Source organism: Diuraphis noxia, unplaced genomic scaffold, assembly GCF_037042655.1.
Source record: "Diuraphis noxia isolate RWA-SAM2 unplaced genomic scaffold, SU_Dnox_SAM2 contig0003, whole genome shotgun sequence".
NCBI classification, from domain to species: Eukaryota; Metazoa; Arthropoda; class Insecta; order Hemiptera; family Aphididae; genus Diuraphis; species Diuraphis noxia.
In genome coordinates this window covers 7,730,893-7,748,749 of record NW_028301713.1, presented here as the reverse complement: position 1 = coordinate 7,748,749, position 17,857 = coordinate 7,730,893, and the positions used below count along the sequence as shown (strand labels likewise).

The window sequence follows — 17,857 nt, the reverse complement described above, 5'->3', positions numbered from 1 at the left end:
TAATATTTGCGTGGTATATAGTATACCATTTAGAGTGTTGTTATTTTATAAAAACAAAATTAATGGAAATGAAAATAAATAATAAAAATAAAAATGGGGGAGGGGTCAGAAATATTAAATTAAAAAAATTATGTAATGAACTTTTTTTACTTACATCACTTTGTTCATTTCGTATTTACATAATGTTCTTACATATTGCCACGGTGATAGTCGTTTTTCAATATTATTTTGGGTTCCGCAAACATTTATAATTAAAAATTGGAATGCAGATGGATATCGTGCTATAAAACTGCCCCTAAAACATCTCTATGATATGTGAATTTACATAAAATATTTACGTGAAAGATCAGTTTCTGTTCTAACTCGTAAAATACATCCTCTAATAAATGAAAAGAGTAGATACTCTATGAATAAATACGAAGTTTTAGAGTTTTTTTCATAATTTATGAACGATTTAGCATATATCATATAATATGACTAACATGAATTTATTAACAAATATAGTATTATAAAATATTGAACTATCTGAGAATTAATTAAGTTTATCCGATGATAATTTATCATAGGTATTTATTTATTTAATTGGCTTAATAAAATTCTATGTAATACACAAAATATAAATGAAAAAAATGTCCATTTTGTTTCATTTAATTTTTTATGTAACTATCATAAATTATACACACTCATATGTTTTTTTTTTATTTTTTTTTTTTTTAGGAATACTTAAAAACGTGTGTCAAAAACAGGACAGTAGGTTGATTTATGTTATTAAATTTTTGAAATATTCTAACAAAGTAATTTGATTCAAGGTAAACTTTGGTGAAATTTGTTTTATTTGATTAGCTTAAATTACTGGCATTAACATACAGAAATAATATGAAAAACATAATATGATTTATTAATGTAAATGACCAAAACTAATTAGTAGGTATCAAAGATGTAAAACGTAAAAACTAAACTACGAAATAATACTATAAAATAATAATATATTAATTATTATAAAATATAAAAACAAATAAGTTATTTTATGTATCATAATCAGGGCCAACATCATAATAATTAAGTCACTTAGCTTAACACTTAAAATCACGAATTCTCGATCTACAAACTTGTTGTAAGTATAATAACTAGTTCCTAACAATCGTGAGTAATATTATAGACCTAACCTAATAATAACCTAACCTTACTCAGTCGTAGCTATACCATATATTACCCATATGGTTATTTTATTAAATCCTAATAGTATGTTATATCTATATAATACACATAACGATTGTTACTACATTATTGTTTTAATTCAGTTTTTTGTTTGGTGACTAATAGCAAAATCTCGTAAGTTTTCTCTACGACCACGTCATGAAATCGTACAAAATAAATACCTAGCTTAAAATAATAATACGATTTCGTAACGCTCGTAAACAAAATATACGTAATTCAAACGCGCGGTGGGATATATATTACCGCACCAAAAAAAAAAAAAAAAACCGATTTGTCATTTCTGATAGATTTATATACTCACGTTGTCTCGTTACGTTTACGACGTTATGAGTTGTGAAAACAAAAATTTAACAAAAAAAAAAAAATCAATATAATAGTATGTATTTTATATTGTATATTATTATAGTTGAGTAGCTATAGTGGTTTTTATGTTAATAGTGGTGGAGTTGGGTGGTGCAATGGCGGGGAGGTGATGGAAAATGTATCGTTTTTATTTTTTCATTTTCTTCCCGATCCGAGTTAGTGTGTCGTCGTCGTTCGGATAGATTTAGACGACAAATATGCAGCGTGTACGCATAGAATATTTATTATTACATAACAACGCGGAACGCAAAGACTACGCCACGGAAGATATATAATACCTACACCGATTTATAATATATTTATATAGATCACCCACAAAAAACACGTTATAAAACTGAAAAAAGTATATAAAAAAAACCGCTGCGGTTCGACTTTCTGCTCGCACCACGTCGACGACAGCAGTACACGATCGGAACCGATCGATGGCCACTAAGGTGACGGTGATGTGCGTATACCTATATACCTATATATTATATAACATTATACTGCTATATACTTATACGGAAAAACACGCACACACACACACACATATACATGTATACAGATAGATGGATAGATGGGTGTCCAATATCAACAAAGCCTAAAAAGTGTGCGGGGGAATGAATCGAGGGCTGGCGTGGTGGACGTGCGGAACAGGAGACGAAGGGTGGGTATAGTCGGCTGTTGTGGAGTGCGCGTAGTTAGGGGGTGGTTTTTTTGGAGCGGGGTGATGTGCCATGTGCCGTGTGGCGCGCGCGAGTGTGTGTGTGTATGTATGTGTGTGGATTCATAGCGGGCGGGTTGGGCGAGTGGAAAATCGCACGCGTCGTCGAGGGAGTGGTCGCGACGGCGGAGTGAGTATTCGCATTAGTTATGGTTTTGACCTGCGGACACGGTTTGATTTATCTATACGGTCCGAGGAGTTGATGGTCTGAAATATAATGCCGACGCGCGTCCGTCCGGCCACCCACCCGCCTGTAGTTTAGCCGCTGCGGGTAATGGCCAAAGCCCAAAGGGTGGACGGTCGGGAGAGTTTTCCGTTTTTAATGGCGTATATACTGCACTCTCTGTAAATGTGTATACACCGGTAATGGGTGGGCAGACAGGCGGGTGGATATCAAATCGCTCGGAATCGCCTACGCTGGTATATTGTGTATAGATACTCGCGTATACATAACGTATAGTGGAACACGATCACGGTCGTGGTATACTCTTCGTAGTATAGACACTAGACAGTGGTGGTAGTGATGTAAGCATAGTATAGTGTTAGTATCAATAATGGTGGCTATACAGTGGAATCGGACAGCAGTTCTTATACCAGCAACAAGACCACTACCGAGGTACTAGTAGACTAGCATATATGTGACAAAGGTTATAGTTGTGTAAAGCGAGTGGCGGTGGTGGAGGTGGAGGCGATCGTCGTCGTGCATCGGGGGTAGCGGTGGCGGTGATTGCGAACGCGCGGCCGATCGCGTGCCGCTCGCCGTTCGTACCGTAGTACACGCTATACGTGCGTTTTATTATAATGATAATGATAATAATAATAATATAAAGGCGAATTTCCCGGAAACCCGTTGCTCCTCCTCTTGTACTGCCGACGCCACCGGAACACGGTCTTTCACCGATCGGGTGATATGGCGGACGGGTGTCCCTTCTAAACCTCTTCCGACTTTCACGCGAGGGGCTAAAATGAATCATCTCTGACTATTCGCGCTGACGATGACGACGACGGTGATAACAATAATAATACCAGTAATATAACGCTTGTGTATTCAGTTTTTCGTCTTCCGGTTTCGCCCCACCTCTCACTCTCCTCGAATGGAGGGTCCCGGAAGCAGTGTATTGTGTGTATTTATACGGACATTGCACGTGCGTGGTAGTTATGTGTGTGTGTGTGTGTGTGAGAGAGAGAGAGAGTGTGTGCCTGTCCGTGACGGTCGGGTTCAACAGTTTGTAAAAGTCACTGACGACGGTGATGGTGGTAGTGGTGGAGGCGGAATTGTTGCTGACGACCGTTTCTTCCGCGACAACGGCAACAGATCCTCTTGCGGCAAAGACTGCAGCAATCGACCGTGCGCGCCCTGTTGACATGCCGGCACGACCAGACCACCAGTAGTTATTATGTTCGTTGAGGTTATATGGGTGATCGAAACGTATAGTTATCGTCATCGATGCTCCAACTGTAATCGAAATAATATTATATTATAACGATGTATTGAAATAATGCACGTAATATATACGAAGGCACCTACTGTAATACCAATTTTTTCTCCTAAATAAACATGTCGAGTCCTTCAAATAAACGTCGAATTATCTATTTGCAGTTTGTGAATATAACACAATATAATAATATTTATAATTCAAAATTATCGTCAACGTTTTATGACAAGTAGATAATAGCAGATAGTATAGGTAACAAAAATCAATTATTTATGGTCTAAAAATAACGAAAGCCCACTATAAGTTGACGTTCCTAAATAATTTTATATTCGTGACTTATAAAATGTGTGTGTTAAGCACAAAACTCAATATAATATAGAGCCACCGACTGCGCGTGCAAAATTACTGTGTCAAAAATACGGATTACGGAATATTGTTTTTCCATACCCTAATAATAGTATACCATTTTTTTTTCTCGGTATACCAACTATTTTAAATTTGAATTTGAATTATAAAAGCGGAAATAAATCATGGTAATAGCAGACCGAATTAATTTTGTAAGGTTGGTATAATAGTATGAAAATAGGTGAAATTCCCAAAACGGGTTTTCGGAGTTCAAAATTAAAACATTCAAATAGTAATTTTAATCAAATAATATAAATCTTGTTTTAATCGTATGCTTGCTATGTTAATATATGCTATAAGTAACTATACTCATGGTTTCTCAAATTTCTTGAAATTATGAAATTAATCTGTCTTAAAACTACGGTTTTTAATCATTCACGTGTCTAAATACGCGATAAATGAAACTTTTTGAGATTATATAATCTTATGTGAAGCGTTAAGTGAGGAAGAAATACTTAAACTATAATATCCTCACTTGACATAGAATCTAAACTAATCAAATAACTCAAGTTCTCACCAAAGTGATATATGTATATTATATTATATTTTTCATAATTCATATAATATTACAAATTATTGATATCAGATTTATGCTTCATTTTGTTTTAAAATGAGCATCAATTCCATACGTTTTGTGAGGTATAGAATATTCAATATTTCAAAAAACCTTCATTAAAAAAAAAAAAAAAAAAATAGATATTATGACTTGAATGAATGGAAAATTGTTTATGACATAGGTATGTATCTTGATTATTATGTATTTTAGATTTGGTTTTAAAAATTATTTTTTATAAGTTGTTTCCCAAAGAATGCAAATATCTCATGAAGTAACAATTTGGCAGAAAATTTGAATTGGCATAAGTATTTTTTAATGAATAAAAATTTGTTAAAATATTTAAAATATTTTAGATTCTGAACGAAGTGATGAATGTATTGATTTTACAATGATGTGTGTTTTTTTTTTTTTTTTTTTGTTTTTTTTTTTGTGTCTGTGTACAGCATAACTAGTTGAAATAATGCTTCAATTTCAAACTTTGGGGGTGGTTTCCGATGTAAAATTGAAGATCCTTGGTGCATTATAGAGGTCAAAAGTAAACATTTTCCAACACTTTTCAAAAAAATCGAGAAAAACAAAAAAAAAATGACAGAAAAACGGGAATTTTTACGCAAAATCAGTTTTCGACCAAATCGATTTTTTTATATGGTTGTAATTCAAAAAACAATCACTTTAAATACTTGAAATTTTCACCAAATGTTTATGTTAGTGTTCTCTATATGCAGTTTAATTTTCAAAAATTTTTGACTTTTTTTGAGTTATTTATAGACCACTGAAATTTACACTTTTTTTGAGAATTTTTTTTTGAAGTGTCGGTAAAAAAATGTTGGACGACCAAAAAAACTTGAAAATTTAATACAAGGTTCCTTATGAGTTTTTCTTATTGTAGCTAAAAAAAATTAAAAATCGTAAGTCACAATTTTTTTTAATAAGCTTTTATAGTTCAAAATTTTACGAAATCTGTCGAAAACGCGAAAATTTGCAAGTAATTTTGAAGTTGAAAAATCATAAAAATTTTTGCGTTTATAACTAAGGATTAAAAATACAACACTAAGTTCTCCATAAGTTTTCCTTCAAGTAGCTATAGAGAAAACTCGAAGTATCATTATAGAAAAAATTTTAAGTGCGTTTGAATTTTAAATTTTTACGAAATAGCGTAACGATAACGATTTATCCTGAAACGATTTTAAATATTTGTTATTATTCAAAAAGTATAAGTCCTAGATACTTGAAAATTTTACCAGTTATTAGGATTGGTATTTTCTTTACATGATTAAATTTTCAAAATATTTTGACTTTTTTTGAGATATTAATAGACGACTGAAATTTTCAATTTGTCTGAAAATTTTTTTTTGAAGTGTCGATAAAATTTTTTTGGCCCTATCAAAATACTTGAAAATTTAATACAAAGTTCCTCATAAGTTATTCTTAAAGTGATTAGAAAATTATAAGAATACATAGGCACAATTTTTTTTAATAAGCGTTTATAGTTCAAATTTTTACGAAATCTGTCGAAAATGTGAAAATTTGCAAGTAATTTTGAAGCTGAAAAATCATAAAATTTTTTGTGTTTATAAATAAAGATTAAGAATACATCACTAAGTTTTCCATAAGTTTTACTTCAAGTAGCTATAGAGAAAACTCGAAGCGTCATTATAGGAAAAATTTTAATTGCGTTTGAATTTTAAATTTTTACGAAATAGCGTAACGATAACGATTTATCCTGAAACGATTTTAAATATTTGTTATTATTCAAAAAGTATGAGTCCTAGATACTTGAAAATTTTACCAGTTATTAAGATTGGCATTTTCTTTACATGATTTAATTTTCAAAATATTTTGACTTTTTTTGAGATATTTATAGACAACTGAAATTTTCAATATTTCTGAAAATTTTTTTGGAAGGGTCGATAAATTTTTTTTGGCCCTATCAAAATACTTGAAAATTGAATACAAAGTTCCTCATAAGTTATTCTTATAGTAATCAAAAAATTATAAAAATACATAGGCACAATTTTTTTTATTAGCATTTGAAGTTCAAATATTGACTTAATACGTAAAAATTACGGCAATGTTCAAATTATCTTAGATAGAAATTCATAAAAATTTTTCTTTTTTGATCTAAGATTTGAAAATTTAATACAAGGCTCCTATCATATTTTTACAATAGCAGTTGAATAATAAAAGAAATGCGTAGTCACAAATTTTTTTTATAAGCATTTAAAATTCAAATTTTGACTAAATACGTAAAAATTACGGCAATGTTCAAATTATCTTAGATAGAAATTCATAAAAGTTTTTCTTTTTAAATCTAAGATTTGAAAATTTAATACAAGGCTCCTATCATATTTTTACAATAGCAGTTGAAAAACAAAATAAAAATAAATGAATAATTTTTTTTAAATGCATTCAAAGTTTGAATTTTGACAAAATACATAAAAATCACTCAAATTCTCAAATTATTTTAAATTAGAAATTCAAAAAGTATTTTTCTTTTATATCTAAGATTTGAAAATTTTATACAAGGCTCCTAATATATTTTCACAATAGCAGTTGAAAAATAAAAGAAATATATAGTCACAAATTTTTTTTATAATCATTTACAGTTCAAATTTTGACTAAATCCATAAAAATTACGGCAATGTTCAAATTATCTTAGATAGAAATTCATAAAAAATTTTCCTTTTATTTCTAAGATTTGAAAATTTAATACAAGGTTCCTAATATATTTTTACAATAGCAGTTGAAAAATAAAAGAAATGAATATTCACATTTTTTTTTTTTTTTTATTTTTAAAAGAAATTTACAATCTATACCTTAGGCACAATGAGTAAATGTGAAACAGAATATATATAAGGTATCAAAACAATTAATATTAATAATAAAAAGAGTTTACAATAAATTAAATTTTACAAGCATTTAAATTTTAATTTTGACAACATACGTAAAAATCACGAAAATTCGCAAATTATTTTAAGCAAGAAATTCATAAAATATTTTCTTTTTAAATCTAAGATTTAAAAATTTTTAGTAATCTATAATATATTCTAGACAGATAAACCGTCTCCGTTCAGAATCGTTTTTCGTATACAATGATATACCTATCATTGCATTCAAATTTAATCCCATCCATTACAGTAACCTACTGTACAGCAGAGCGACATCCACGACTTACCAGCTTTTTTTAATTTAATTTTATAAGCAATTTAAAACGTATGTAATTTTCATTCTGGATATACGTATATTGTCATTTTTGGAAATATTCAAAATATGTATAATAATAATATAATTTATCATACATAAAGGATAAATTATGATACTCATTTATACATCACAATTTAAAACCATTGAAATTCTAATACATAATAAAAAAAAAAATTAAGTTTTTGATGGCCAAAAAAATTACCTAAATAATAAAACTACCTACCAACTATAAACTCGTATACAAAAATCTTTTTTTCGTTAAAACGTTTATATAATCATGCCATGTAGCTAATATGAAAAATGTTATCTAAAAAAAATGTATCTACCTACATAAAAACACTCTCATATAGGATAAGCTTGTTCTACGTAAAAAAATAAAACAACTACTAAGAAAATAACAAGATAACCCTAAAAAGGAACGCATCTAATTTTTGAAAGACTCGACGAGACGTTATATACTACTATTTATGACAGCGATTTTTCGTGAAGTTCACATGCGCCTGCGATCATTTTAAAGGAGTAATAAAAACTCTCGGAAACAATGTTTTTGAAAATAATATGCCATGTAGTTACGAATATCATACAATATTATTATGTTCGTTTTATAAATAATAAAATTTAAGACGTTATTATTTCCGTGATCCGCTGGCAGTTTCAGAATTATATTAGAGTGTAATAGAGGCACCTAAGACAATTAAAAAAAAAAAAAGGATATGTTAAATTCGAATGGACTATATATATTATATAACCATATTATGTATACGTTTTTATCACTAGGCCACAAGTATACACGTTTAACATTTTTATTTTAGATATAGTTCAGTTCAACGCAGTTCTAACGGTTTCCGCTAGCGGGACTTAATAATACATAGCTAAGCCACTATTATTCGGCACCGAGGTAGGATATTATTATTATACTGAAACAAAGGTGTTGTCTGTGATGATACAAGCACATCTGGATTCTAGCGACATCAGTAAACCCGCATCCGTTGATGAAGGTTCGTGTATGTGTGAGTGTGTAGGACATCTTAATAATAATAATAATATACCTGCAATATTATATTATGTAATAACCAACTGATGATTGATGACAATGCGAAATTATTGAACACAATTCAATGCGCGCTGTAAGGTATAAGACCAAGCCATACACCTATAAACACTAAATAAATGTCACACTGTGAAAATTGATCGTGATTTATAGTGTGCCTAGGACGGGACGGACGAAATGCAATTAAAATTTCGATTATATTGTTTAAGAGCATTGAGTAAAGTTGATAATAAAGAAATGGTTTCGCACTTGATGAAATCAAAAAAGAATTACCTATAATACTTCCTCACAAAATCGATTTCGCTGCAAATCATACAACATACATGATTGATAGTAATATATATGTACCTATAACATTACACTACCTACCTAACTTCTTTCATGATATTATTATGTTAGTTATTATTATTTTTATTTAGCCTTGGCCAGTAATTTGTAATTCGTATGAGAGTTAGTAGAATATAGAGTATTTACATAATAATATCTATAATATTGGTCATATATACAGTTGATATAATTATTGTTATATACTTATATACGATATATAGAAACAGCTGCAGAGGACTTTAAAAGTATGTATATAAAATATTACATCAATCTGTATATTGTTCGAACGTTCTTGTACGTCATGGTAAAATATGTAACGTGATTTTTATTATTCACAGCGATATTTCCTTCGAGGGTTCGATTGGTTCGAAACTGTGTAAAACGTCTACTGCTATCCAAAAACAAATATTTGAATATATAATACTAGAGTCAGAAATATATATATATAATGCACTATAACATTACCATTATTGTGTAACAAGAACGGAAACTTTACTACCAAAGGTTCCATTAAGAATTTGGATTCAGTATATATGGTTGAAACGACGTTCCCAAGAGTTCAGTATCTTAGACAACGTCTGTCCTTATATGCACAACGTCGTACGTAAATGGCACGTAAATATAGGCACTATATACACCCTATCAGATATGATGTCAGTATAGGTTGATAACGACTAGGCGATTCTCTGGAGGACTGTTACGGATATGGTCTAATCATCAAAAATGACGATAACATAGTAACTCAACGCATTGTAATATTATGTATAGACCATCATGACGTAGGTTTACATTTTCTTATATAATATTCCTACGTGTGACGTTAAGTCATACAAATTACTAAACACGCAAACGCGTAATCACACTTTAGAATGACGCGCATAATGAAACACAATGTTATTTTGCAACCGAAAGCGGTATATTATATATTTTAAGTTAGGATTAAAATTGTGTGTTTTTAAGACTCTTAGTTCTAAACATTTAAGTACCGTAGTCCGAAGTTGGTACATCTGAAAACCCCATTATTGATGACTATGTATTTTTAAATGAATAAGTGTTAAGTTACATCGGTAGTATCTACATTAATCATTGGAAATAAATATAGATACCACTATTTATTTGAAAAAAGAACTAATTTGAAATAACTAATACATCATAAACGTTACAACTATGAAAATGTAAAAATAAAAAATAAAATAGTATAATATAATTAAAAATGACAGCATTTTTTAATATGTATTTCATATTTATCATATAATAATATAAGTAATATCATTTGTGTTGAATATACAAGTCTTAAAATTATAAATCAAAATCATACGTAGGTATAAAACTTCGATTTATCATATATATCTATAACTAATAAGAAATATTCAAAAAATCAGTTCTATAAAGAACCACTTAGATAAGATTTCTACTCCGAAGTAAGATCGAAATAATCTCTGTACAATTTATAATATTTTAATTTCCAAATGAAAATAATTATTAGAGACAAAACTAAAACAACAATTAGGTACAACGCACAGTTATGAAACAAAAATATTACTGGTTTCGTTCCAAAAATGTTATAGGTAACTATTTTTCCAAATATATATTAAAAATATAACAGCATTAAGAAAATTTTAAGTTTTCGATCAAATTTTTAAATGGTTATGAGATGAAAATGCCGTATAAAAGAAATAATAAACTGGCCACTGAACGTTAAAAATAGCGAAGGTAATAAAATTGATAGTCTTTAGGTAATACAATATAGAATATAAAATAATAAAAATAATAGTCCAGTCACGACAGCAGTACAGCACTAAACCCAAGAGGGATAAAAACCACATTGATGTATCAATTCTTTTTTAATAGATAATTCAAAATCGAAAAAATAACAAAAACCTTACATGAATAATATAGTACGATTATTTAAGAATATGTACCTTTATAATATGATTTCTAAACTGATTGAAAATGTAAACGATTGGTTACGATTATGGTAAAAATTAAATGTAATCAATAATAAATTTCAATCTTAGAATGCGTTTATTGTAGCATAACCCATAAATGAGTATTATATTTAAAATTTCTGTTACATGAAATTGGATGTCATTAATTTATTAAACCCTAACTACTTTCAAGTTTCAATTTCCCGAAGAGGGAATAATATACGTTCTTATTACGTTAAAATTATAAAATATTATCACTATGGTCTGCAGATATGAAGAAAAAAAAAATGGTGGAAAGTATTATAGCTGTGGCGTTCAATAAAATAATATAATCTTAAGCAAACTGCAAAGTAAACTATACATTGGTAATTAAGGTATGTGTGAGCTTTTGTTGTTATCCACGTATGGGCTGAAAAACATATTATGACGACGATAATGACAACGCCACTCGACGGGCGTCAAAACCGAAATAGACCTAACTTTATTATCATAATATTAAAATACCCAAATGTAGACCCGAACCTAGCCTGCATCATTGCGTATATTGTATAACCTATTGTTTTTAATGTACACACAATATATAATATATATATATATACTTGCATTATATTATTAATATACACCCGGGACCTTCTACGTGTTTCATCAGTGAATATAATACTACACCTATTATAAATAAGTCATGTTGTATAATACTTAAAGGTGAGGTCGGCTGAAGGTTACGTTATGGTGCGTAAAAGGTTTTGTTTTTTATTTCATTTTAGGATCGGTCGAACCGAAAATCAAAATAACGTTATTTTCGGCCGAGTGACTAGGATTTTGCGACACGCGTCGTTAAACGGTTGCATTTGAACGTGGGCGGTAAACGGACGCATTTTGATTTACAGGACACTGTGCATAGAAAAACGGGGAACAGTGCGTGTATCATGCTGTAATTTTTTCATATATATCTACCAACCCATGTTTTTTTTCAAGCGTTTGCAGACTAACCATCCACAAAACCCCCGGGGCTCGCCGGAGGACGAACGGCTAAACTTACTACGGCACACCGAGAGACGTTATAATGATAATAATAATAATAATAAAATATCCTCATCGTCGACAAACGCTTCTGCGACGAACATTTTGTCATCGGCAGACATGTTTATTCTTACACCTGACTGACCATCATCACTAGCATATATGCGTGTTTTACGGAAATAAATAAACATGAGCTTTATTCGACGACGCCGACGACTTTATACGTATGTACAGTGTATACATTATAATTTAATTATTATGTGTACCTACCAACCTACCAGCTACTGCATGATTATTCAAATAATTGTTTTACGTCGTGTTTATAATTAAATCATTTCTCGAAATCACGTTCACATCGCCCCTCCTATTCATACCCAAGTTAATTCATTATATTATTTTGCCTCATCGAGCTAGTCGCGACGTCAACGGGAAGACTTATTAGCATTACACCTATACTATAGGGTACAAAGTCAACTCTCGCGTAAATATTGTTAAAATACTTTTATGAAATATACTATATCGGTATCAGTTATTATCATTAAATATTTACTTCATAATCCCATAAGTTACTATACGTAATTAAAATTATTTTGTTATTAATTTATTATAGACTATAATATTATAGTATCTTCGACCTATTATCAGTAAACGTATCTAATTGAAAATTGAAAATAGAACAAGAATGTTTTATAAGTTAAAAATATATAACTTGTGCAAATTACCTTCAGTATATATATCATCTCCATGAATAATTGTCTATTGCGACAAAAATTGAATCATGCTTGATTGGTTACTTGAGAGTATTGATTCTTAAATCTGGATGATATAATATTTTTACTTAGGTAAGTACAACTCGAGTTCAAATTTTGAAATGCAATCTTAATAAATTATTGTAAAATATTATTATCCCTAACAAGGTTGAAAAAATGTTATTTAAGTTAAAAAATAAAAGTTAATTAGGTGAATAACTAACAAAGCCCTTGCAAAACTCACGTTTTATACAGTAAAAAACAAAACGACATTTTTTTTTGTATTCATACTATCTTACGTGAAATAGGTAATAAAGACATGCACAGATACACCGATTTTCAAATGGTGTACGAAAATGCATTATGTTTATTTTATTCATTGTAACGACGCTGTATCTTGGCTTTAAGTTTAAAAAATGATAACTACAATATTATATACCTAGTATTTTATAACAGTAATGGTACGTAATCAATTTGAAATAATTCTTATTGCAATTTGTAGGGTACATCTAGATTTGGTTGTTCGTATAAATGTCATATACATTTCCCTATATTATTATAAGATGATGCTGGATTTGTAAACGGCCCGGCACAGCATTAATATTTATGTCCGGAGAAGTTTAAGCATTATATCAGAACGTACATTATGTTATATATAATAATATTATACAGCGCAGACATAACAATAGACTTTACTTAAAAGTCACCGCAAAAGCCCGGTGGATTTTTTTTTTGGTTTTACTTAAACAAGTGTTTATAGAACATTTTTTTATTTTGTTTTTATACAACCAAACATCTCGTGCTCTAAAATAAGTAGAGTTTGGATTTATTCTTTGATATTTTAAGCTCCGAAAAACGTGCGTTCTATTATGATTATGATAATAATAATAATAATAATAATAATAATAATAATAATAATAATAATAATAATAATAATAATAATAATAATAATAATAATAATAATAATAATAATAATCATAATCATAATCATAATCATAATAATAGAGGATGGCGGTCTTAGCTGGTGTTAATGTATACGTGTAAGCAACACCGCGCGCGAGTTTGCAATAGCGAATGTCCGTGTTCTGCGTTTGAGACGTTCTCTTGTTCCTCAGTTTCTTCGGATTTATTTATAATAAGTCGGACTCGGTAGATGGGTTTGTGGGCAGGTAAGAAGGTAAAGGTACGCAGTTTATCGGAAAGGAACGGCATAGTGGATATTATCGACGCGCGATATACGAATTCCACTTTAACTTCTTTTCGGGTCTCCCGGGTGGCGGTGGAGCGCATTGTCCTATGATTTCTTTCATTATTGATAATGGATATGCCACGCCCAGCAGAGCACCGTGTTGAATCATTTGTCACACCTGTTCGCCAACCCGAGTTGACAGTGCCCGTCTACGAGCGCACACACACACACACACACATCCACCTACACAGACGCAATATATTGTATAAATACAACACATACAATAATCAATCATCGATATTACCATCGCTTTTTCTCTATATATACTTTGGATTCGACGTTGTAAGGGTATATGTGCGTCCAACGTAATCAGGGCAAAAGGAGGAGTTTCTTTTGTGAGTTCCATATGTTTTTATTATTTAGTTACGATGCACACACCGAGACCTTTCGTTGATTTTTTTTATTTTACACCCCACCGCCGTTGTCACTGATGCCGAGAGCACAAAAGACAAAAATTAAAAAAAAAAAGGAACCACGCATATATACATGAAAATAGCGTACTGGATAATATAAAAGGAAAAAAAAAAAGATAATTTTAGTAGAAAATGTCGAAAGGACCATTAATAATAAGTTATGCGGCTCTTCGATATTAATTACGCCTCCACTGCACCGCATAACGCCAACACCACAGCCACCATAACCACCGCGCCGTCTCGTTTTCTTGTGTACGCGAAAAAAAAATGCTCATAAAATGACAAATACGTTAATGTTCCCTAATAACGTTAATTAATTATATTATTAGATTAAAGTAATTTCTAAAGAAAATTATTTTACTCTCTTTTTTAACCCTTTATAAAAATATTAAATTATAAAAGTCTTCACTTTTCACTTCTTAAAACATTTTTTTACCAGCAACCAGTAATTCCATATTATTATATATGTGAATATAAATAATTTATTTTTTACGCACACCGCAAACTTGTATGATATTTTTTTATTCCTCGTACATCTTAATAATTAGAAACAAAAATAATACATCAGAATAATATAAATGTTTATAAATATTTAATATTTATCTATGATCAATATTTTCAAGGTTATTTATATATTTTTAGTAGTTTAAAAATTTTTCAAGAACATATTAAAATTTAAACACTTCACATTTTCTTAATAATTTTAATACAATATATTTTATTTAAATAATGTTTATCACTCATATGAACAAAAAAACATAATAATAATATTATTATATATTCCCATACCTTTTATCCCTATATTCTATGTTAGATAAATTGCATATTTCTGTCATGAACATTATAATAATTTAACATATCTTTAAGTGAAGTAATATTAGATATGTATGTACCTGACCAGATTTTAGATGTGACGAGCCAACTTATCACATGGCGCATGTATACTATTGTATGACAATAATATAAAATAATTATAGTAAGAAAAAAGTCAGACTATATTAAATAATGTTTTTTTTTTTTTTTTTTAAACATGTTAACTACTTCTTATTAATAGGACGATTTTCAATTTTCCACTTTTTCCACTATTTTATTTAACTAAGGAATAACACATTTTTGATATAAATTAAATAGGTATACATTCAAATTATATGTGGAATTGTGGACTGAACAGACATAAATTAATTTTATTAGAGTAATTTTAACGTAGTATAGTTGCATCATACTAATACGTAAACATATTTGTGAACAATAATATTAACTTTACAGTCGTAATACAGTGAAGTTAAAATAAACATTTTTCAAATCGTTTAAAATAACATGATAATAAATTCCCTATTAAATGCTCAATCACTAACCAGATTGGTAATACAATACATCAAATTGTATAAAACGGATTTTCGTATTAACCTATACATGTTTAAACCATCGGTAAGCATTTAATATTTTTATCCGAAATAAAATAAATGAAATGAATGGATCTCATATGAACATTGGCTTGAATAACTTGAGGGGGTGGGGTTGTTCTGCCACGGTACCTCCTACTTTGATGGAAAACCGTTTTTTTTTTTTAATTTTTTAATGGATGCGTTAAATTTTAATTCACATTAGTAAATCATATTGCTTACAAATAGATTCTAATCTAGGGGTCTATATCTTTCTACTTATAAGGGTCTTCAATTAAATTATATTGATATTGATATTACTTATGTAGTACAGTTTGAACTAATTGTTAACAAAAAACGAATTTTATAATATTATATGGTAATTTCAGGGCTACTGCAACCTTTGCTCGATTCACTCACCAACCCCCTGGGGGCTTCTCCATGAGGTCCAATAAGGGTCTCTAGCTCCCACCGAATTTTGAAATTTAATCTGTATTATGCTATAAACTGTTTCTTAATACATTTAAAAATAAAATTATGTATTGAAACACCAAGTGACGAGAAACTACTGTTACGTTTGTTTTTGTTACTTTCCACAAATTATATACATCAAGTGCACCATGCCTGTATATATATATATATATACTATAGAGGATTAAATTCGTCGCCATTCAACCAGCGGTCAGTTGGGCAGCACCAAACGTTTCGAATTCCGTCTGCTAACCAACCCGCTCAGACTTCGCCCGCATGACGTGTCCGTACTCAAAAGCTAGTTGGGAACGAGGGTGCAAAACTACGTGATGGGGTTTGGGTCGCGGGTCGACGGTATCGTTGATATTAGGCGTACGCGATCTGCATTTGAAAGATTCCATGCAGCTTCAATTTGTTAAACAAGATAGTCATAGACTAATAAGTGGTGCAGACCACTGCCACTGTCGCCATGATGATGGTTGGTGTACAGCGTTCGGCGGCGAGTGATCCAGGCTCGTGGGGGAATGCCAAAATCCTAAATTCACAAACCCCTCCATTGTCCTCCTGATTCAGACACAACGGAGCTTAACGTTGTCTGCTATTTGGACACGAGCACGAACATTTTTATGCACGTACGCTATACATCTCTTGATGTACGGGGTAGATTCGTTTACTAGCTTCATCAGTTACTATCTATATGTCATATTTCTAAGATAATTTATGTATTATTGGGGGGAACGATTTCGTACAATATTTTAAAGTATTTATATAAGCAAATCTATTAATTATTATTTTTATTACATAATCATGATCGAAATACTTTTCTTTAGTTTCATTCCCATAATTAATAATGAAATTTAACTTAATTTGTTATTCTAACAAGCATTAGAAATATTTTGATGAATATAGTAAGTTGCAGTTCACCACAACTCGTTTTCTTTAAAAATACATTCCTATGTAAATTGCAGACAAGAACATTAATGCTGTCAGTTAAAATGCTGACAATTTACCGTGTATAATATAAAGCATCCACTAACATTATTCTTACCTTTTTTTTTACAAGAATTACCCTCGATTTTCCGTGCTCGTAATATGAAATTATGTTTGAGTATCAATATGGTAACGGGAAAATTGAATGCTGTCTAGTCTGCTTTCTTGGTCTTATGTCGTAGAGAAATATTCAGAAAAATTGTACGGCACACGCTTTTATCAATGCATCTATGTTGGCGCTCAATAAGCCTGATCTACAAAATAAATATAAAATGATTAAAAACAATGTGGATTACAAAATATTATTTAAATTCAGTATGAAATTTTAAGGCTTCGATATAACAAAATATACTCTTAATTACATTTGCGTTCTTAATATAATATAATATACA

The 17,857-nt window shown here is 30.1% G+C and overlaps 1 long non-coding RNA gene across 1 annotated transcript in view; it reads right to left on the bottom strand.

Annotated features, from left to right (window-relative positions):
* Positions 1 to 1,037: 1,037 nt before the first annotated feature.
* Positions 1,038 to 17,857, bottom strand: part of LOC149056650 (uncharacterized) — a 50,020-nt gene continuing 33,200 nt past the window's right edge. Inside the window, exons 2-3 of the long non-coding RNA XR_016190856.1 lie at positions 17,524 to 17,719; positions 1,038 to 3,740 (exon numbers count right to left, since the gene is read on the bottom strand). This is a non-coding gene — a long non-coding RNA (uncharacterized LOC149056650). The remainder of the gene's footprint in view (positions 3,741 to 17,523; positions 17,720 to 17,857) is intronic.